The sequence below is a fragment of the Haemaphysalis longicornis genome, unplaced genomic scaffold, assembly GCF_048455015.1.
Source record: "Haemaphysalis longicornis isolate Haplotype H1 unplaced genomic scaffold, Haemaphysalis longicornis Haplotype H1 scaffold_7, whole genome shotgun sequence".
NCBI classification, from domain to species: Eukaryota; Metazoa; Arthropoda; class Arachnida; order Ixodida; family Ixodidae; genus Haemaphysalis; species Haemaphysalis longicornis.
The window spans coordinates 110524431-110546499 of record NW_027526422.1 but is presented as its reverse complement, the minus strand read 5'-3'; the positions used below and the strand labels follow the sequence as shown (position 1 = coordinate 110546499).

General features: G+C 45.5%; 1 long non-coding RNA gene across 1 annotated transcript; it reads right to left on the bottom strand.

Annotated features, from left to right (window-relative positions):
• Positions 1-12477: 12477 nt before the first annotated feature.
• On the bottom strand, positions 12478-16487 carry LOC144144847 (uncharacterized). Its single transcript, XR_013317355.1, has 3 exons — positions 16367-16487; positions 13878-13944; positions 12478-12713 (listed from the first exon to the last, which is right to left on the bottom strand). It is a non-coding gene; the product is annotated as an uncharacterized LOC144144847 (long non-coding RNA).
• Between the last annotated feature and the right edge of the window lie 5582 nt (positions 16488-22069).

Sequence of the window (22069 nt, the reverse complement as noted above, 5' to 3'; positions counted from 1 at the left end):
GGAGCAGATCGCTTTCGCTCTTTTTAATTTGCCAGATCTAACAAATCGTTGATATAGTTTCCCTAACCAATACCACGGTTTGGACGAAAAGCATGCGCAGGCACATATACTCCACGCTTTAAAACGTAAACGCTTGAAGTTGCCTGTAAGATCTGACGAATGTTTGGAGGAAGCATGGAAACGCACACACAGGGAGACACACACACATAGACACACACGAACACGCACACGCGCATACTCACGCACAGACGCAAACAAACAAACGAACGCCCACACGACCGCGCAAGCGCACGCGCACGTGCACGCACACACACACAGCCACACATGCACACGCACGCGCACATGTGCGCACACAAGCATACACACGCACACACGCGCACGCGCACACGCACACACACACGCACGCGCGCACCAATGCGCGCACACACACGCGCATACAAGCACACGCACACACACGCGCACACTCACATGCACCCACACACGCACACGCACGCGCACACATGCACGCACGCACGCACACACGCATGCACACGCGCACACACGAGCACACGCACACACACTCACACACACACACGTACACGCACACGCACACATATACGCGCACGCACACGCACGCACGCACACACATGCACGCACGAACACGCACGCACACACATGCACGCACAGATAATTTTTTCCAGCTTTACCTTTGTGATAACAATTGAGACGTAATGAAATGAACGAAAAGCAGCACGAAATACAAAATAGATTGATATTTTGTTTTCATAATGTTGTTCATTCCTTGTTGTGCTCTCTAAATGTATAAAAGACGGAGAAGCAGGGCGGTATGCAACCAAAAGAACCAGCCGCATATACACTCGAGATGCAGCCATTAAAAAGCGAAAAATTTGCTTGCAGTGATGGAACAAAGGGCAACCAATATGAAGAGCCCCATAATGCCCTAACGTGAAAAGCACTCAGGTCCACAAATAAACACTTGAATACCATTGTAGAATTCGCCATAAATCCAACGACTGAAATCGAAAAGTAAATTTTTAACCAGTGCAACCCGATTCTAAAATAATCTCTGTACCAATTGCTGGGTGTTAGGTGTTGCAAAGCGTTTTTTGTTTGATTTATTGATTGTAGGGTTTAACGCGCCGATGCAAGGCAGGCGATGAGGCGCGCCTTCGTGGGGGGCTCCGGATAAATTTTTACCAGCCGGGGATCTTTAACGTGCGCCGAAATCTCGTCCACACGAGCGTTTTTGCTTTTCGCCTCCATCAGAAAAGCGGGCGCCTAGGCCGGGAATCGAACCCGCGACCTTGTGCTCAGAAAACATTTTTGCGCCTACATTGCAGGTTTGCTGTTTTTTTTTCTGTGTACTATGCCTACAGCCTTTGAAATATTTGAAGCTAAGTTCAGTAGGCCGGGTTTATCGATTTTTATTAAAAAGAAGAAAAAAAGCAGCTATACATACACAAGATTTCTTTTTGCGCTCTCAGGTTATCTTGTTTGCCGCGTAAGAAAGTTGTTCGCACCGCAAGAAAAGTTAGTGCTCTTGTGACACGCTTCCAAAAAATATATCACAAGTGATTACTATCAATCTTTTGTGTAACTTTAACTTGCACTCGCTCGGGTAATCACCGTGATGTCGCAATTCTCTCCATGGTCATTTCTTGATTTATTGTCCTGTCAGGAACGATGAGGGACATATAAATATTATGCCTTTAGCTTCGATATTTCTGGATATACATTAGGATATCTTGAAGGCCTGCGCCCTTATTAAAAGACTTACAGGAAAAAAATATTGCGGGATTTGTCATTGCAGGACTATAAAAGCAATGGAAATTCAGCAATGCATTTTGCGGGTATCTTCTATAGATTCTCAGTACAAAATGATGACCGCTTTTACAAGAAACGTCTTTGCAGGAACGTCATACGAAACGTGGTTTTGAATTGCCAAAGATGTGGATGTTTTCGGAAGCGTTTGTGAAATGTATTAGATATTTCTTATAATATTAGATGCCCGTAAAAACTTCTTTGTGCGGTCAAGAAAGAAGAACGTAATAATCCGTTATAAAGTTGCCCGATGTGTGATGTTTCCTAGAATTCTCAGTAGCAAAATATCCCGCATAAATTTTTCGGTTCTTGTTAAACAGTCGTCCTATCTGTGTCGAAGCGTTTCCCGTATGCCCGTATGTTCGTGCTCTGATCGTACAACAAAATGCAACACAGAGTTTTTGAATATGTTGATATTATAAAAAAACTCGAAGGTAGAAGTCTGGAAAATATTTTAGTCCCGTTGGCAGTTTAGACTTTCAAGAGATGAGAATCTGCGGGCGTAAGCACCCAGAAACGTGTCCAATAAACCAAGAAGGGTAGTTTGCTGACTGTACCGGCAGAACAAGGTACAGCAATCAGTTCATAGGTGTAGCGGATAGGGGCAATTAAGGGAAACGTTTATAACGAATCACTCATTTACGTCCATATGAAGAAACGTCTAATACGCCCTGTGTAACGCCATGTACCAAGAAGGGATAGAGTTCGGGCTAGTATTACCTGCATCTGTTACTGAGGGGGCGTGCTGTCGGGTACGTTAAACAGTTGCGTCGTGAAACAGTGGCGGATATACATCCTCGTAACCCTCCGCGCTCTTTGCCACATAGTCCGGTAACCGTTTTCCCCACTCACGCAGTTCAAAACAACGCCCTTTATGCGGCCGTAATACGACATTACCCTGCAAACGCACAGTAGTACCACATACGTTTAGGAAAGTCTTCTCAGGACTCAATGTGAAGGTGACGTCAGCAGTTGGAGCTTTGAAACTCCCAATTTATTACGATAAATTACTCATCTTTAATTTTTATCAATTGTCCTAGGAGCAGATTTTGGGACACTTTACATTTGTGGCAAATAAAATTGCTGTTTATCCAGTGAAGTGCACCTAAAAAGAGGAATTTCTAGACAATACAAACGTTACAGCACCGGAGGAAAAACCTAAAATGTCGGAGATTGGGTTTTTATTTGTTTCATATTAGATTATTGTTTCGCTTTTTTTAAGGACGGTGGAATCCCAATGAGTTCTATTATTTATTTATTTATTTATTTAAAATACCTTACAGGCCCCTGTTCAGGGCATTGAGTAAGGGGGGTAACAAAGGAAAAAGTTACAGATCAATCATCACAAAATCACGTGTTAAAAAAACATCAGAACAACTTATGACAAGGTTCGCAATACACGTGCAAGTTCGAAAACGATAACAAGAAAAGGAAAAGTCAATATCATATCGCACACACGTAAACTGCGCACAAACATTGCAAGTATACTGAATGCTAACACGCTAGTAGGTAAACAGGAGAACAACCAAAGATACCCAAATATGCGCAGACGAATAGCACCAATCAGTTTCTGCAGTCTCGAGTATGCACAATGGAAAGATAACAGGAAAAAACGCAGAACAATACTTGCGCACGTAAAGAGACATTGTCGGCATGAAATGTTCGTACTCAGGCACAAAGTGCGACACTGGCAAAAAAAAAAAGAAAGAAAGAAAAATAGAAAGCCCAAGCTAAGACAGATTGTTTTGGTCTTCCAGCAGAGAAAAAAAAATTGGAGGCAAAAAAAAGGGATACAGGACACGGCAGAAAAAAAAATGCGAAAACAGTGGCAAGACCTTATTGTAAAAAGTGAGTGAGCAGTAATTGACGGAAAGTATTGTTGTCTGATGCTGATGCGATGCTGTCTGGAAGATCATTCCACAAACGTATGGCGCGAGGGAGAGCAGATGAGTTGAACGAATCAGTTGAGCCATATAACCGCGTGAAACTGAGGTGATTATGCAACCTACGTGAAGTAACGGAAGGAACATCAAGGTGAAGTGGGGTTTGTCTATTGCTGTATACGTATTTGTGAAAGAGGCAGAGAAGGGAAATGTCGCGGCGAGTGCTGAGCGGTTGAAGTGAAAGGTTGTGCTTAATTTGAGTGTGCTTAATTGTGCTTAAGCACAATTAAGCACAATTGTGCTTAAGCACAATTAAGCACAATTAAGCACAATTGTGCTTAATTTAACCTAATGTGGAATTGGTTTGACCGGGAAAAAGTTTGTGATAAAAAAAAGAATGCGTATTGTGTGCAACCAGCAGTTGTCCTCGTTCTTGGCAAGAACACTTCAAAAAATAAGAACTTCAGCAATAAAAAATGACAGTGGCTGTGGCAGCGTAATTAGTCCTTGAGTTGTTGTTTCAGCTCTTATCGGAAAAAGAACAAAGACAGGAGCATGACACTCGGATTTATGGTTTTGATATCTGACCACATTTCTGTGAAACACGAAAAGAATTCCTCACATTGTCATTATAATCACTGCCAGGCCACTGCTAAGGTATTCACACGAAATGGCAGCAAACATGTCATTAGGATTCCATGTAGGACAGGAGTGCCTGCGTACGGCCTGGAATATTTAGTCACGCCTGTGTTCTCGTAATACCATATTTTAAATTCATTCAATAATTTTTACAAAACACAGTTTTAATGAAAGTGTGCACTTTGTTTTGTGTTGAAAATGCTTTCAAAAGTAGCCAAAACTCCATGGTGTTTATAACCACTTTTAAAATAACAATTCTAGTGTGCCATGCAGCTTCCAAATGCAGGACGTAAACGCTATCTTAAACTACATGGGGGAAGCAATAAAGTAGAAATATTTTATAGAAACATAATAGCAACTATTCACGCCCGCTAGCACAACAATGTTATAGTTTGGTGTACGATCTTTTCAAGAGGAATGCGTCCCACAAAAAAAAACATTTTTGAAAGCTCAGTATTCGATGCAACGATTAAATTTGCAAACCAAATATCAGCTGTAAATACGTAAAGTACTCATATATTCCGACAAAACAATTACACGGCGTCAAAGCGTTCTCTTCAGTTTTACGCGCCGTCATTGTAGCACGCAGCATACGTTCAGTCTTGTAAACTTAGTGTTTGCAATATTACCTCTTTCAAAATGGACACTGCACACATTTGGCCGAAATACCCTTGCTTTGCCAACCATCGACAAGGAGTTTTTGAAAATTAAGGATTGTCAGGCTAACCCAAAATCTTAAAGACTGGCTCTACCCAACTCTTTCCAATCGAAGAAAATAGCGGTGTTTGCTCGCCGCTCTTCGGAATTTCCGTCAGACATCCGACCTCCACCCCTTCATTTATCATGCCACACCATTAAAGTTATTATTTTATGCTGTCTAAATTCCCATACTACCTCTTCGCCGTAGTTAAAATTTTTTCCAGAGTGTAACAGTGCGTCTTTGTACGCTCAATAATTACAAAAGCGCGTTACCACAACCTCCAGTAATCGGGAGCTTTGTGCTTTTCCAATAGTACTCTATGAATTGAACAGTAATACAGGTGCCACAGGATGTCGCTGTGCATGTTGGTTCTTTGTGTGCGCCAGAGAAGCCATACCGCAAAGCCGCCGATGGTAAACATTATGGGTTTAAATTGCGAATGCCCTTACAAAGAAAGCACATCCTTTGTTATCTCAGCCACTTTCTTTTGTCATCAGGACAAATCACTCCTAAATAGAAAGCAAAAATGCCGCAAGTTGGATAACTAGGGCCTAAAGATTGGCCCTGACTGATATGGTCCTAGTGTCTTGCGTTAAGACTGCATTGCCTATATTACGCAGGTAAAGACTCATCCTGCGTTTAATGCTAAAGTAGCTCTATAGAGAGGCGTATTTCCTCGTACTTTAGCATTGCGTTACGTTTTCCGACCTGCGTCGAGCTACCATCGAGGTCCTCTGCAAACTGTTATGCAGGGTTTTCCGAACTCACCTTCGTTGTTCGGGTAGACACGTCGGATGTAGACCACGGCTCTACTCTTCACCGACATGTTGAGTTTAAGTAGAAACCAAGCCGCCTCTTAAGGGCACATCTCAATCGTCTTGAGCATGTTGATGCAAAGGACTTTGAGCACTTGAGCTTACTACATCTCGGCGTTCTCCTAGAGAATCCTGATAACAGATTTGTGCAAATCCCAGATGTCCGTCTCTGCCTTAATAACGTAGATAAACCCGTAGGTCGCACAATCCTAGTGGCCGTGAATAATTTGGATGACCATATTCGAATCGAGGACCGGCCCTATCCAAGGATTGAGTGGGTTGACTCACATCTGTTTAATGTCCGTTTGTGCAGACATAGGGCCTGGCCACTCCAGCTATGAGAACTTCCAGGTAATGTTGCTTTGACGAGACTCCAAAACGGCCAAAGAACTATTGGATGTTGTCGTATTTGATGTGGTTCAGATCATCGTGCATCTATTGATACGTTTGCTTCAGCAGTGCGCGCCTCAAGTTCGTTCGTGCATAGGTCGGCGGAAACGGCATAATGACCAGCGTCTCGTCACTGGGTATCAACGGTGCAGCGAAGCTGCGTGTCTGGCAATTTCGCTTGATGCAAGTGAAGGCATGCAGATTGATTTGCGTTCTCCCTCTGCGCAAGAGCAAGACATCAGAGTCGTGAGAAACTTCACCATATCCATTGCAGCTGGCATCGTCACGCTGAACTCCTTTTCCGGCGCACTTTGCAACCACAGCAGAATGTAGACTTGGGGCCTTCCTCTCTGTTCGAACTCGGCTCTTTTAAAGAAATATACCGGTGCGTACGAATTTAATGGAGAGACTTCACGGTCTTTAGGAATATTGACGAATGCGGTGAAACATTTGTTGGTGTAGATCTCACAGGCTACCAGATCGTTGTTCCAGAGTTCGGTGCTGTCCATGGAGAGCATGCCTTCGATGGACGTCTGCATTTCGCCAGTACTGGCCGCCCTCCAACGTGTAGCATGGCGATGAGCCAATTCCAGCACACTTCCGAGGCAGACGTGGTTAAAAAGAAGCCCACTGCTTATCCAGTTGCCTGATCACTGAAAATGCTTCCTTCGTTTGTTCCTGCCAGTATAGACTGTGTTCTAATGCCTCGAATGAACGCCAAGTCCGGGATGACCGCCTCTCGCTCGAAGTCGCCGTCTTCCAACTGCCTTCTTGTGATATTGTCAATGACCTCGTCAACACGGAAGGTCAGAGGTTTCTCGAAAACCTTGCAGCGGATGACCTTCATCGCCACATAGAGAACATGATCCCGTTTAGCACCGCGTCTGTCAGTGTGCCATATCTCGCTTCTCGCATTGTCTAGTGGCGTAGGATGTACACTAATGATTCCTCGAAGGCGCCCGTTGTACATTTGAAGGAACGCCAATTACTCTCCATGCACGTAGCGCAGTAACGAAATGGGAGGAGCGCCCTCCCCGATACAAACACTAATTAGTGAGCGCCTCCCACGGGAAAGATCTTGTCGTACACGACTGCCGAACTGACGTAGTGAATGGCGAAGGCGCGTAGTACGATATTGTTGATTTCGGTCCCCTCAGTCAATGCCTCAACTTCTTCGGCGTGTACTGGAGCATCTCCCGGGATGTTCTCTAAAGTTTTCGGATCGAGCCCTGCCTTGTAGCACTTTTGCAAAGGCGCAACCATCAAGTACTCCAACCAGGTCTTCATGATAGCGTTCTTGCCAACTCCTGGCTTGTAAGTCGGCTTGTACATGAGTCGGCGCTTGATATAAACCTCTACCGCACTGTAGTCCGAGATGTTGTGAGGGAGGGACTCCAGGTGTTTTCGCACATCGATGGAAGCGTTAACTATCTGGCTTCGGACCGTACTGACCACCGTCGTAAGAGAGACGCCTTATGCACATAAACGGCAAAGGGGGTGCAATCAGGTGCCCCTCAACCTCGTTCCGACGAAGATGTGATGGTCGCGGAGGGAATACGTAGGCGAAGCTTTTCGCGTACTAAAGCATGACGCTATATTGTAAGCACACCTTGCACGTTGCGCACACCACAAACCCCTTACCGTTCGAAGCCTTTGAGGGAAGTTTTCGACCAGAACCGACGCGCGGGCTTTATTCGGCCAGAATCTTTAAAGTTTACGATTTTGTAGACGTCGTTGTCAAACCAGAATCTATTGTACACTTCACAAATGACGCCAAACTGACGATCGAGGAAATTTCTTTTAAATTTTGAATGCGCACCTCAGGATGTGTTGTCCTGCCTAGCGGCGTGCTAACAGCGCATCCTCGCGGCGTTGTCGGTGTTGCGTTGTTGTGCGTCGCTTTGACGGCTCAACCTTCGGCGCTTTGCCTCAGCTTACCCGGTTAGTGATGCTCTGCGGCGACGTTGATTCTGCCTTTGGCATACGCGGCCTCGTTCATCGAATGATATTTGTTTCTCCAAGGAGCGAACGACTCGTGGCCGCCACATCACTTGCAGGTTTGGCACACAATCAACTATGCAGAGGTGCAAGTTCTTTGCGGGAATCACTTGACCAGAACACGAAGCGCCGCCTCCTTTCCTTCCAAATCCTATGCGTTTACGACTTTTATAGGGTCGTTATAAAACCAGAATTTATCCCAAAGTTCCAAACTGGCACCGAAATGGCGATCAACGAAATCACGTTTGAAATTAAGCAGATAGCGCTGTATTTTCTGGGGTAGCAGCTTTGTGTTGATTTTCCGTTCATTAGCGCTACAGTACTTGCCGATGCTCTTTTTGTTTCCCCTACTTTTATTCGGAACGAACCACACGCGCACATCTTAATGCGAGTGAAAAGTGGAGTTTCTGATAAAGGTGCTAGAGCAACTATCAGCCGATTGGGAAACTTGTGAAAGATGCATCGGCGTGCGGGAGGAGGAGCACCGGAGAGGCGCCGTGTAAATCCGTTTTACCGGAGCAAAAACCGGGTTGTTAAACATATGCCGCTTTCCTCGAAAACTGGCCGGCCAATACACCTTGTGGAGGTGGTTGGGAAGCGATTCGTTTAAACCACTACCACAGGTTACTACGGCCGGCTTGCGCCAAGCACAAGTTACAGTGTACCTGTAACCCGTTCATTGATATTGCACTACAGCTCGACCTTCGAAACGGCGTTATGATCGGTGGGATACACACTCAGAATCTGCGTTTTCGCAGCAGTTACATTCTTCGTGAGCATTATATAAAACCGCGTTTTACGAATTGCAGTCGGTTGTTGGTATCGGCGTTGAACTCAGTTCTAAACTCTTCTCGAGTACGAAATGCACGAATCTCTGGTGCGGACACAGCCGCTACCCCTGCCGCGAGTGGAGCGCAAGGCAGCACGAAAGGCAGCATGGGGCTATCACCTAGCATTCAGAAAAAAATAATGGTGGTAAACCCCAGCTCTGCTCGGAGAGAACAGCACCTGACTCCTACCTGACCGCGTGCGCCCCTAGCTCAGTTGGTAAAAGAACGGGATCTCGCTCCATTTCATTATTCGCTGCAAGTTCGATTCCTTGCGGTGCCAGTAATTTATTTTAGTTGTTCACGGGAGTTTTGGAGTTGACGCCGACGGTCGCTACAGAACTCTTGGCGGGTAGAGGTACAAAGTTTCGCTCTTAAAATGTAGTTAGGGAGATGCCCCCGCGAATAAAATGTGCTCCCTCCAAGGTGGGTCAGTGGCAATGATGTTGTGCTGCTGAGCACAATGAAGCGGGTTGAATTTCCAGCCGCGGCAGCCGCTTTTATGACGTAGGAGAAAAGTAGACACGCCCGTGGGTGTTCAAGATTTCGGCCTGCATTATAGATCGCCAGGTGGAAAAAAATTAATCCGGAGCCCTCCCCTTCGCGCGCCTCACCGCCTGTGCAGCGTGTCGCGTTAAACCCTGCAATTAATCAATCAATCAACCACTCACTCAATCAATCAATTATTGGAATAAAACACTGACTATTAAATTGCAAATTCCAAACATAGATACTGGCCTACCCAAAAGGAAAGGGTGTACGGGTTAGCTGCGCGGCGGACAATACTATGTGCAGCCAATTTAAAAGAAAACAGTTCCCGTAGTAGAAATGGAACCTGGTTCCATCTCGTTACAAAACCTGCGAACATCCCAAGCATAGTATTTTGCTTTGGCTCAACCATATTGAGAGGTATGAACGTTATCACCCGGTTTAGACGTTTATATGTGGCTGTTTATTTATTAACCTATTGTTCAGCATCTACCTCAACTTTGGCATTGAGGCTTAATACTAAGCATCAGAGTTGGGCAATTGCCTAGGGACATGGACACAACATTTCTTTCTTGTTCGTTGCGCGGCGGTGTCGTTGGACTTGGGCGCAAGTTCTAGCGCCTGATTACGCGTTCCACTTTCGGTAAAATGTGAAAGCTTTACGATGAAACACTCCAGACCTACCAGAAATTGAGGACTATTAGAGACAAGTTTGATAATAGATATGAAGTGATGAATAATGGAACGGAAACTGGACGCCCTGCTAAACAATTAGAAACCAAACTTTTGTCGGCTAAATGGGCCACGGATAAATATGGATCAGAGTAACACTTAGGAAAGGGAAAGCTTCCGTGATCGGGAACAGTTTAGAGCAGAGGATATCAAGTTCACAAAAAGTAGAATAAATGGACTTGGGTTGGCCACGTATTTAGGCAAAATGACAGTCCGTAGGCTACTAGGGTGACAGAGTAAACACCGGGAGATGGTCAAAAAAGGAGGGAGGCCGATTACTCGATGGATGGGTTAAATAAGAAAATACGGAGGCAAACAGTAGACTCAAGCGACAGAGGACAGGAGCGGATGGAGGTCGAGGAAAGAGACCCTCGACCTCAAGTGGATCTGGTGGGCTCCTTATGGTGACAATGAAGCAACAGCCGGGGCTCCGAGAAAGGACAAAGGCCCGCCGGCTTTGCTGTTTCTTCACCCTTCCACAAATAGTGTAAGCTGCGCAGTTTTATCATGGCTTTTCTAGTGGAACAATTAGGTTGCAAGATATTTCATACTAAAAGATAATTAAATTGAACTCCACTTCTTTAGTGTGGCGTTGAAATTAAATAATAGCCATGTCACCTGCGATTCGGAGCACGAATTCAAAAGTCTGGCATCTGCCATGGCAAGGTGGCAGCTAAATGAATCATTCCACAGAAGAGTACGTTCTATCTGAGTAGTTCCCGATAACCTCTTGCCACTTTGTCCGATCTTTTTAGTTTGACTCAAGCGTGTATGAGAAATGTCAGGCCAGCTAATGTACGTTCGTTCAAAGGATACGCTACAAGAAAGATAGCAAGTAGAAAGGCAATTTCACTGCGCTAGTGACGACTACAATGCTAAAAGCATTTATTCTCGCTGTTAAAGTGTTTTCCCATTCACTGCTGCAGGGGCTCGTTACTATGTTGTCAGGTAAAACGTAGCTAGCTTCCACAGTGCTTACACCAGTTTGTAATAAAGGCAAGGATTTGCTGTACCCAGTTCCCCTTGTTTTTGGTCATTAAAATATTTTTTGAGTTAGTTATTGATGGCTTGGTGCGTACCAAGTTATAGATTTATGTATTGATACCTTCGTGCATATCACCGCATTCTCTGCGGGGCAGCGTCTCAAAAAGGGTGTACACCAGCGGTGTATTTTTTCTATTTTATAAAGCATTGCAATTAACCTACAGATAATATCGTTAATATAACTACAGTGTAACTGCAGGAACTACAAAAATTGATTGGTGTTAATAAGTTGTCATGAGACATTGATTCGTGAGGGTCGTACGCCGTAAACTTGTACCCTTAGTTTATCCACAAAATCGCCGCAATAACTGCTCTATTGAAAAAAATCTCCGGCCAACTGCACTAAACTGAAACCTGGAGAGGGGCGAAGCATGCAGAGTATGAGTGTATTCTTGGCGCCTTGGCATTTTGCCGACGGTGATGAAACCGTTGAGAGGTACAGTTATACAATTTTGCTGTAAAGTCTATTTTCTTTGAAGCACGCAGCCCTGTAGCGAGAGGTGTAAATGAGTGTGCGGGTGTTTTTAGTACACGTTACATTCTACCGCAAGTCCTAAAAGAGTTTCCCATTGTTTTAGTACCATGACTTCATGAGACCACACTTACGACGACGATGACAGGAGACGCCAACAGCCGCCGCCTGTAAGGAGCTGCGCCACTAAAAGTGCTTCCTCGGGCTGTTCTTTCTATCGGTTATTGGGGCGATTGTTTGTATAGATACCTGTTGACGAGTTTCCCCTCAAATTATTGAAGCATGGAGTGCGGAATGTAGTCGTATGTTTAGGCGGGAGGTTAGAAAAAGTTTGAAGAACGTCTTACACTATGCCAAGAATCTGAACACCACTTCAATGTTTAGCCTAAAGATCCCAATTTCGACGTTTACCCTCACAGTGGGGAAAGGCCTAATCTTCGGGCCATCACATACCCGCTAATTCTGTCCATCTGCAGCACACCATTCTTTGCAGAATAATTAGAAATATGTGCGGTATCCTTCAAGAACGAGGCTACAGCCCCACACCAAAGTCTACCCAGCTACGCCAAAATCATCTGCAACCAAAGAGTCAATACACATCTTCTCACGCAACAGTGGTATACCATGGTAATTGTTGGTGCATGAAAATTATCAGGCATGAACAGACTGGCGCCAAAACAAGTTGTTTATTTTAGCAGCGATAGTGCCATCATTAGACAAGTACGAGGAAAGCGAGCCCGCTCTTATCACTGCTTCAACCCATCTTCATCTTCTAGCCGCACAGTGATTCAATGCAGCCTGGGGGAAGAGGTGCCCGCTCCTGCTCGGTAGGAGCGGCTCCATCGGAGCGTTCCATGGCGGGGCTATCGGCTCTCACCTCTGGAGCAGCCTCCACTGTGGTTTCTGAAGGCACCGAAAAAAAAAACAGACAGCGGGGAATCTACACACTTTGCATGACGGGCGACTGAAAACAAAGTAATGAGCATAATGAGGCTTTCAAGAAGCCACTTCTTAAGGTAAAGACCAGCCTAACAATACCTGAATATATGTTTTTTTGTTTTGTATCAGCGGAGCCTACAGTAATGTAGAGGGTCAAAGTCAACCTCAAAAGTTCGCAGCGGTTTCTAAGTTTGTATTCTATAGCAAATAAAACCAGACATCGCTTTGTTTAGATCGAGGGCACCCTGCTGTCTCCTTCAAGACGTCAAAATACCACGAAAGGTCAAAACACCACATGTGTTTTTTGCAGAGCTTCATTAGGGCAGTTGAAGAATCTAGATTCTTTGTGGGAAACTGAGAAACCTGCAAAGGGGCCGGGGCCCCGTCAGGCGGCGCCCACCTAGAGCTTCGGCTCCGTCTTTTAGCTGTCTAAGAAAAAAAGAAGAAAGCATACCTTGAGGAAATAGTACAGAGAGTATCGTTTTGAATGAACAAACGTTTTAGCTGGGCGGCACTAAAATCTGGAAGGTGACAACCTTTATCTTTTATGAAAGAAAATACAGAAAGGGCCCAGCGCCAAAGCCGTGACTCGCATACTATATATCAAAACTGCTGAAATCGGCGTGCAGGAGAAAAAAGGAAACACAAACAGAAAAGGGCTAAACACTAAAAAAAGGCTTATTTCCTAGCCGGGCATAAGCTATGTTCTTAATTGATCCTTTATGGATATGCATTTTTGCCTGAGTTACGCTGGGGCCTAAATCGAAATCGGCATATGGTAGTTGCATGAATATGGTAGGTGCCTATAGTGAAAGAATCTGTCTTTTATTGATATATTAATAAAGGCGGAAAATTACGTCCTTCGTCCTTTTAACTCTGCTGAATCAATCAAGGTTCAGTTACCCTTTTGTGGCTCCTGGAGATTAAATTTCAAATCGATCTGTTATAAACTGAGCGTTCTGCCTTTTTGAGTACATCCTTCCCCGTCACGTGCGCCGATACGTAATGTGCATCTTCGTTTGCTTGTAATGCTTGGATTATTGTCCAAGCGCACTTAAACTTTTCAGCAAGAGGTTTACGAACCCTAGGACTGAAGCTAATCATACGTTTTTCTGTAAACCTTCTTACCCGACAGAAGAATGAGGCCGGAAATGGCCAGGGCAAGAAGCACAACTTGAAACTTCATGATGATAGTCTGGAAGAACAGGAACGCTTTTAGACCCATAAATATGCAACGATGTTTTACATCACAATGTTAAATCATCTCAGCATCGAACTAAAGGGGTGAAGTTGAAATTGTTTTAGTGCAAAGAATGCCATACAGGCACAAATTTGAGTTGCACGCGACATACCATTTTTGTTATAGTAGTGCCTTTCAAAGAAATATTTGAATCCGTTTACGTGGTTTGTTAAAGTCAATTGCCCCATTACATGATGTTTTTCATCATTAGAGTAGACTGAAAAAATCTAAAACCGTTAATTTGGCACGAAAAAATTATTTTGTCTTTTGATTTGTAGCAGCTACTGTGGTTAATTCCTTTCAATCTTAATCCTCCTGTGCTTATAAAGAAATATGTGCTGCCTTGCTTACAGCCACAAGTCTGAAGCGATTGTGAAGTATTTGTGCGGCGAAGTTTTCGGTATCGCAGGGGCGTGCTATGCGGTACTTTATCATATAGTAGTGGTCAGTTCAAAAACTGTTTCCAATAATGTCGCCGCAAAACAGCTGTACCCCGAAAACAGTAAGGCATTTCAGCTCGCGTACCGATCTACGAGTAGGTCAAATACAGAATCCTTCGTCTGCTTCCCAAAACAAGGTTAAAACCTGAGAAGCAAGAAAATTCTCCTTGCTTTCTATTGGCTGTTATGGTTGTCCCCACTCACTTCTAACTACGATAGCAATTATGCACGATGTTCGTGTCTTAAGCTACCACCTGCCTGTCTGCGAGTCGGCACTGTTAATCAGTGTGGACGGAGGTTGTTATTTTCAATTTCTCGCGTGCCGATTTTACTTCGTTGTCTGCTTGTGGACACAATCTTTCGATGGAGTTAAGGTATTACGAGATATATTAAAAATGGCATTTCAAAGCGAAAGTGCAGCTTTGCGCACTGCTTGCCATCGTTTCTAAATACCTTAGTACCGTAGCATCGCAGGAGACCAAAAGTCCGAAAGGTGAGCCAGACTTATATGAGGAGACGAGCATAGTCGTCGTGCGTACTGTTCGCGGAATCTCTACATCTGAGCATCGCAGAACGTTCGGGTAATGAAAAATACCGCTCGCTTGGTAGGGAGTGCCGGGAGAGTCATTTTTATGAGGTGCTCTACCCAGTAATACCTCTTCCTGAAAACTGCCAGGAAGATTCGTCCTAAAAAAGATTTAATATTTGGCGCTTGCAATATTTGTTTATGCATGCCATAATAAGTGATAAAATTTCGCTTTCAGTTTTGTGGAGTCTCTTTTTCTGGCCGTAGTTCGCAGCGTACCTAGCACAATTCAGGCAGTTTTCAATTCTTATGCGTCTTTTTAAAGGTGCTTTAATCTCAATTTGTTGTCGAACTATTTCGTTACTACTTATGGTTGTGTATCCCATAATCCTAATCGCTGAAAAATGCGCTTTTATTTCTTAAGCAAAGCAAAAGCCGCCATAAAAAAACGCCGCGTACTTCTTTCTTTCCTACAAAAGTCGAAGGGTAATAGGGTTCTGTCTCCCCACCAACCCACATCCTGTTTTCCCGTCCCTCCATCTCCTTGCATGGTTACCATGCCATTTCATACGTCACATGACCAATCTAAAATAAACTTTGCTAAATTTTATCGATTGTTGTGTTCGAAGAGCTTGCGCACATTCTTTAAGGAATTTTTATCTTCATTGCTCCTCAAGCAGTACCGGGCGTTGTCTTTGTGTTTGCATGCAATAATCTGGAGTAATGACCTCTCCGCTGTTTTCTACTGCAGAAACCAAGGTTGTGTTTGTGCAAAATAGAAATGCCGCTAATTTCAGGTATTTGAAATCTCGCTTCATTTATCTCGAATGTTTTCGTTTTAGAAAGCAACCTCAATACGCATAATTTGTGTCACCAGTTCCAGTATCATGAAAACATTTTGCCTAAATCCCCTCTTTTAAAAGCGATTTTCCAACTTTGATAGGGTTTGTTCAATCAATTTACATGGTGTCTAACCGCAAAAACTTTAGGCGTTTATTATGCCCAAAAAGACAATCGTCTTTAATAACGTAGAGCGTTTAAATTGCGGAGGTATTTTTCGAGTGACGACATCGAGATACTTGGAGGTACTTTGTGGAAATCGATAATGTTACCAGAGAACCTCAGTGTTTACTACACCAAAATTTTTACTACGCTTGAAGTGCATGGTTAATTTATTAACGTTTCTAGGCCAAACAATTGCTGTTCGCTAAGTAATAAAAGCTTCAAAAAATTTTCCTACTCTTTTAAATGTTATGAAAGTATCACTTTGCATTTAGGTGAATTTTTGCAACTTTAAAAGTACGTTTCATCGTCTACAAAAACGTTTCAAAAAGTTTAGTTTATGACGAAAACTTTAACTTAACGAAATATTACTATCAGCAACAGTTTCTTTTGAAAACAAAAACCTCACCTAAAATGGCAGGTGTCGAGTTCACCAGTGGACCCAGAGGATGAACCTGTGAAGAAATTACCGAATCCGCTGTGCCTATATTGGTCTCATTGCAAGGACACGTGACATTTAAAAATTCCTAATGTTCAATCCCATGACTCAAGGTCAGGGTTTTTCAAGTTAAATATAACTGCTGGAACTTATAATTGAACTGTCAGTTTTTGTTCTGTGGAGCCAGGTACTCGTTAATAATTGGATCTCGATGTCTCGATAAACATATGGCCTCAAAGCAATTACCTGACGTTCATCTTGGCAAGCTATTATGCATCACATCACTAAGAAATAAAACACATGTATAGACTGCTTTTGACAACTCAGTTTACTGGACCGTTAGCAATTTAAAAATCTTTGTTCTGAAGCTATCAAGCCGGAGCCTGGAGAGACCAGTAATCCCGTCGCAGCGACAGAGTATATTGAAGCTTTTAAGCTACTGGGGGTATTAAACCTACGCAGCGTCAGCGAAAATTGTAAGGATACAAAACGACTTTTGCATTCCGCTGTATCCGATGTTATACACTGAGCTTGTGTGTTTACTTAGCAAAAAAATAACTATAAATTACGTTTGTGGCTGAGGGGAGGAAGTTGCTCACCAGTGAAATTCACTTTATTTCAAAGCTGAAAGCTCGTACAGAATAGTTTGGATAATCGATGTGTATCCGTATAAAGAATCGTTCTTGCTGTAAAGGACCAATATGGCTACAAACGTTAATTTGAAAGTTTTGCCTTGCTTATCTTTGTGAAAACGTGTTTTCCAGGACACTGTCGCCACACACTGGGATATATGAAACTCAATTGTCAGCACTCAGTATTCATACATTCGAAAACGTTGGGGCCATTTGGCTTCAACAAATCCTTTTTCGGATGCATTGTCATTCGTCGAACCTTGGAGGATAATATATTCACAGGCAAAAACGTAACGGTGGGCCCCAGCAAGAACAAACAGCACGATCAGTCCTTCGAAATCCTGTTCTTCACACCGTAAAAAATCTGCGGTTTACGGAACAACCCCGAGATAGTGTATTGAGGAGCACTTTCCCTTTTTTAAAAACAAACAGTTTCAGGATTACGAAAATTTTATTATAAGGACTCCTTGATCTCTATTACTGAACTTCTTTGCACGCTCAAATGTAAGGTGTCTGTTTCCAACTAGCGTAAATTCCGTAACTCATAATTTTTCGGAGAGCGCCAGTTCTGTCCAAACAATTCCGTTGCTCGAATTTAAGGTGTTCGTTCTCGGGTAACCATTCCGTAACTGGTGTGCATTAACCGGGGTTGCGCTGTGGCTCGAGTAACCGCGTGTCGAAAATATACAGGTGTCCTATGTGAGCCCAGTATATTTTATCAATCATGTTCACAATATGTATGCACGCACGCAACGCCTGTAGCCCTGTCTGCGAATGCTTCTGACACGTGGTGAGTTGAACACGAAAAAAACAATTTATTTTATACAAATCTAACCCTCTGCCCTGTTTCGTGGCATGGGGTAAAAACAAGAAAGAGAAAAATAAGACCAGTCAGCCGCTTGACGCAAATTTAAATGTAACACTAAAGTTAGTTGTGTTAGATCTTTCTCTGGTTAATAAATACAGGGAGAAAAAGAAAATATGCAAAACGCTATAGTAGATGGCTTGACAAGGCCGCAGCCCCTTTCTACTCAACAACAGCGGCTCGACAAAGCGACCGCAGTTATAACAAAGTCAAGCATAAAAATAAACAATAAAGAGCTTCCCTTGATACATTTCTTTGCATCACACGTAATCCCCATTATCTTCAACGAGTGCAGATAGATAAGCCATCCAGAAAGCGAACAAAACATAGGAAAAAAAGCGAACTACACTTTTTGCTACACACGGCACGTAGTTGATACTTCCAACATGCTTACAGATCAAAATCAACAAACTCAATCACAGTTGATTGAGAAGGCAGACAATTTATAGACCACTCTCTCCCTGTATTCAAACAAAATGTAGACACAACCGATCGTTCTTTATTCCTTAGAGGGTAGCTTTTCCTCATGTCGAAACTGAGCCAAATTAAGCCTGCGGTTTATATTAGTGTTTCTACTTTAAATGGGACATGAAGGCAGCGTGGAAGTTTGGGTTCTTTTTAATGCCTCGTGAAAAACTCACTGACTTTCAAAACAAATTTCACTAAAATGTGTTACATAATCAGGAAAAAAGGAACGGTTATAGGACCCAATAGCTCATTTTCCACACTAGAATATATTACGTCTTATGGGCTGCTGCGTAATTGGATTGCCATGCTTATCAGCTTGCATAATGAGCTATTACACATAAGTAAATGCACTGTATTTTTGGAGCAGTAAGAATGGTGGGAGTAAACAACGGAAGTTACGAAGCTACGCTTTTGCGTGCAAAGGCAGACACGTTGTGCTCAAGAATTCGGCATTTTCTTTGATAGTACAGAACGCCTCAGTTAGCTTCGTGATGTTCTTTTCCCCGGGGCTTCTCCTCCAAGCAGCAGTAGCGCTGAAGATCTGACCCCGGGTATCTCCAACCGACAAACTCAGCCTCCAATACAAAACTGTACATTTATTTACAGCCCGGCGGGCGACTAAAAAACAGGACTCGCGCGGAGCTCGAAGACGGCGGGCCGAGCTCTCCCGCGCCCGGACCGCGTCTCTCCGTCTTCATCTTCCCTTCCTCCTGACGCTGACGGCCGGGGAAGAAGGAAAAGCCAGTTGTCTCCGTCGGTGGCCATCGCATGTGGTGGTGGTTAAGAGATCCGGTGCGCGCAGGCGTTCGAAATGCGAGGCGTCTCAAGGCGCCGCGCGACACGTGCATTTCATTCGTGCGCTGCTCGCCCCAGGGCCCCCGCCAGTCCATGCGTCGAAGCGCCCGACGCCTCCACCACCACTGTGAAACATAACTTCAGGAATGTTTCACACACGAAACACACACCACACACACTTTTGGCGCGTGCGCCATCGTTCCTTCAGTTAACGACACATCAATAGCACGGCCAGTGCCCCATATGACCCTGGCTGCAGGTCACCATGACAAAATATAGCCCCAACACTCTAGTTCAGTCAGAGCGAGCGGCCTTTAGCAGGTGGTATGCACCGGCCGTCGTCGTCCGTAAACACCCTTGCCATGCGGCGCACCCCGTCGCACAACAGTAACAGGGGCCCCTCTCCTCCTCGCTTCCTCGCTCGAGAAGGGACCACTGCCGGCTCGTCAGCATACGTTGCAGCCACGCTGCACTGAGGTGAAGCTGACTGACGCTGTCGCCTCTCCCTAGGCGAACCCTCGGGTTCGGCCGCTTCTGCGCTCGGAACGCCGTTCTCCACGACAAAGCGTTGGTCAGCGTAAGCAGCAGAGGGCTGCTCAGCGGCCGCATCAACGCTGACATGCAATACTGGAGAGGCTATGTCTTCAGCCACTCCTACAGTCCTACCTGCAACTCCCTGGGGCTGCATTAAATCAGCGGCCGTACCCTGACTTGCACTTTCACCTCTCAATTCGCTGGAGCTTCCCATGGCAATCGCATTTTCGCGACTCAAAATTTGGGTATCTCCAGAAGCACAAGATGCACTTTGCGCGACACCAATCGCATCCGATTGCTCGCGCGATTCCCGTGCTGTTGCATCCTGCAAAGCTACTGGCCGCTCGGCCGCGCTCCCGGAATGTTCTGCGTCTCCGGACGATGCGACGACGGGCTCACGCTCAACTGAAGCCAGCCTCAGCCCCTTCAGTACTGCTGCTTTAAGAACTGCGTAGCTCTTCCGCTGCTCCCCTGAGAGTCCAGCTAGGCACCGTCTAGCCCTCACGCTCAAGTAGGGAAGAATTACCCCTGCTCGCCATTTTGGCGGAACACAGTAGCAGTCTAGCCTGGCCTCGGCGTCAGCGAACCAATCAAGCACAAGCGCTTCCTGGGAGGGCATATCTACGAGCACCCCTTCCAGCATGCTCATGCAATCTAATCTCCCATCCATCTCGCTGCACCCTCGTGCTTGCTGCCCGATCGGTGAAGCGGTGGCATTGTTAGCGCTTCTCAAACGCTCACTCCTTAGGCGTTCCGCTGCTAACTCCGCCTCAGCGACCTTTAATTTCGCCTGCAGTAGGGCCATCTCGTCAGCGAAAGACATGGCTGACCTAATTCTGACGCTTGCTGCCTCGTCAGCCCTCACAGTCAGCTCCATCTCACCATGTCTAGCTAACTCAGGGCTGCTCATGAAGCATCCCCTTCATGTCATGGTGAGCCACGCACACAGGATCAAGTGAGGCACTGACCTGCATAGCTCGGTGCCTGTAGAGATGCCGCACTGGTGCAGATGGGGTATCCATTTAGGCGCCGCTCCTTCCGCCGAGGTGTCCACCAACAAATCCCGCTGACTTCTCGCCTGCCGACAGCTCGCTGCTCCGGCCGCTCCGCGTTCAGTGGGCTGCTGATGCCTCCACTGACCGCTGGTCAAGCTGCTTCTCCGCCACTAAGCAGGCCGCAAGGATTCCCTCGGTCACCGTTGAGCAGTCCGTCGAGCGCCGGTCCAGCCGCTTCTCCACCTGGGTGGCGAGCTCACTGCTCCTGCCGATCTCGTTCAGCAGGCGGTGATTTCTCCGCGTGCCCCGTCCGTCGAGGGCCCGTCTCGCCCGCCGGCCGGCTGAGTCGTCGCTGTTGAAGATCCTGTCGACTGCGCCAGTTAGCTTCATGATGTTCTTTTCCCCGGGGCTTCTCCTCCAAGCAGCAGTAGCGCTGAAGATCTGACCCCGGGTATCTCCAACCGACAAACTCAGCCTCCAATACAAAACTGTACATTTATTTACAGCCCGGCGGGCGACTAAAAAACAGGACTCGCGCGGAGCTCGAAGACGGCGGGCCGAGCTCTCCCGCGCCCGGACCGCGTCTCTCCGTCTTCATCTTCCCTTCCTCCTGACGCTGACGGCCGGGGAAGAAGGAAAAGCCAGTTGTCTCCGTCGGTGGCCATCGCATGTGGTGGTGGTTAAGAGATCCGGTGCGCGCAGGCGTTCGAAATGCGCGGCGTCTCAAGGCGCCGCGCGACACGTGCATTTCATTCGTGCGCTGCTCGCCCCAGGGCCCCCGCCAGTCCGTGCGTCGAAGCGCCCGACAGCCTCTTTGCAGTTGCGTCCTAAAGCCACGTAGGACGCGTGTGCAATGCCTATGTTGTATCACCAAATAGGCAACTTTCTGTATTGGAATGAATTCAAAACGCAGATCAAAGGTTTTTGGGGTACCAAATGAGAAACAATGTTTTTATAGGCGTCGACTTCGGGTTAGCCATGTGATAATAGCGCAGATTAGAAGGCGTTCATTTTCCAACACTCCAGGCCATAGGACCTCTCGTGCTTCGAACACGCGTGTCTTCTAGGGAATTGTACCAGCGCAGCCGTTTAGGCCTGAGCTCCTTCCGTACCTCGCGTCGCGCAAAACTTTGGGCACCAAAGTTGAGAGACGAAAATACTAGGTCAACAAGTGTTCGAGAACGTGCATGAAGGCAAGAAGATGACGAGCAGGAGTGGGGATTGGGCGCGTCTAGAAAAAAAAACGCTTTCCATCATCAGAATCGTGCCTGGGTCCCTTGTGTTACAAAACTGTCGTCTTTCCGACTGCTGCATGATCGCTTTGCAGGCGCTCAGCATTTTTTTTTGGCGTCCGTACCGCGTGCATTTGCTTCGGATGTTGGCT